The following is a 1013-nucleotide window of genomic DNA, read 5'->3' on the forward strand; positions in this document are numbered from 1 at the left end:
CGGACCGGTGTATTTTGTACGGAGAACCGCGGCTCCGGGGCGCCGACAAAGCAGCCGCGCGGGGCAAAGCAGCGGCGCTGGCCGGCACAGCCGCGCTGGCGACCGTGGAGCACCTCCGCCCGGGAATTTCCTAGTCTGTGGGCAATAAAAATGCGGCGTCCACTCACCCTCTGCACTTTCACTGGGAGCTGCAATCCTAAGCTGTTCCTAAATGGCCATCTTGGATCGTCCCCCTTAATATCTTTATTATTTAAGCTTTTTTCTATTTTAAAATATTTTTATCTTTATTTTTACTTTTTAAACATTTTTGTTAATATAAAACACAAACACACACATTATCCTAGGCCTAAACAGTGTCAGAATCTCAGTATCACTGTCTTCCACCTCCATATCTTCTCACACTAGAAAGTCTTCCAGGACAATAATACACATGGAGCTATCATCTCTTAAGATAACAATGCCTTCTTCCAGAATACTTCCCATCACTTCCTGGACTTTTGGCTAAGACCTAGTGTGGAATACCTTATAAAGAACCTGTCTGAGGCTGTTTTACACTTAACTTTTATTTTATATAAGTAAAAGAAACACAACCTAAAATATTTATGCTAAATAAACCAGCGATATAGTTATTCACTATTATTATCAAGTATTATGTACATACATAATTGTAGGTGCTATACTTTTGTATGGCTAGCAACATAGTAGGTTTGTTTATATAGCATCACCAAAAACATTTGAGCAATGTGTTGCACTATAACATTATGACAGCTATATCACTAGGTGACAGGAATTTTTCAGTTCTATTATAATCTTATGAGACAGTGTCATATGGGCCATCCATCGTTGATCAAAGTGTTATGCAGTGTGTGACTGTATTCAATACTATGTATTAAATAACTATATATTATAAAACAAGTCATCAAATTTTGATTATAAAATTAGCAAATTTTAACAAGAATGAGAGAAGTCATTATTCAGAAGCAAGGATTCAGAGAAAAGGTTATTTAACATAA

Source organism: Cebus imitator, unplaced genomic scaffold, assembly GCF_001604975.1.
Source record: "Cebus imitator isolate Cc_AM_T3 unplaced genomic scaffold, Cebus_imitator-1.0 Scaffold559, whole genome shotgun sequence".
Lineage (NCBI taxonomy): Eukaryota > Metazoa > Chordata > Mammalia > Primates > Cebidae > Cebus > Cebus imitator.